We start from the raw sequence: 505 nt of genomic DNA, 5'->3' as shown, positions 1-505 counted from the left end.
AAAAAAAGGTGTTTTCCTTAGAAAGTCCACACATAAACATACAAATAACTTAAATGAAAAAAAAACGGTGTTTTCCTTAGGAAGTCTGCCTTCCAATTGTCTCCTTCCGATCATATCATTCCAAACATCTTCGTTCCAGAATAATTCATTCCGAAAATGGCTTCTTCAAGCGATTCCTTCCGCCCACTTCCTGCCGACATCGGATAGTTTATTAGAAGGAATTGTCAACATTTAAAATCCAGAAATTATGTTTTCTTTCTACAAAACTTTCATAATAAATTTGATCATGTCCCTAGAATAAGAATGACTAGCTATCCATAATTAAAGGAGAGAGTTGTATCTTTCTCTAAAACCATTTCACAGACTTTATCATACTCAGTCTAAACAAAGTACAGATCTAGAAATCGCACTCAACAAAAACTAAGCTAAAATGGTTTTTAACTAACCCAATGCAGTGAAGTCGTAGATTATTTGTGCTGATTTCTCAAATTTAAAGACAAAAAAA

The sequence above is a fragment of the Ipomoea triloba genome, chromosome 16 (genome assembly GCF_003576645.1).
Source record: "Ipomoea triloba cultivar NCNSP0323 chromosome 16, ASM357664v1".
NCBI lineage: Eukaryota > Viridiplantae > Streptophyta > Magnoliopsida > Solanales > Convolvulaceae > Ipomoea > Ipomoea triloba.
The sequence above is the reverse complement of the archived record's forward strand: the minus strand, read 5'-3'. Positions refer to the sequence as shown.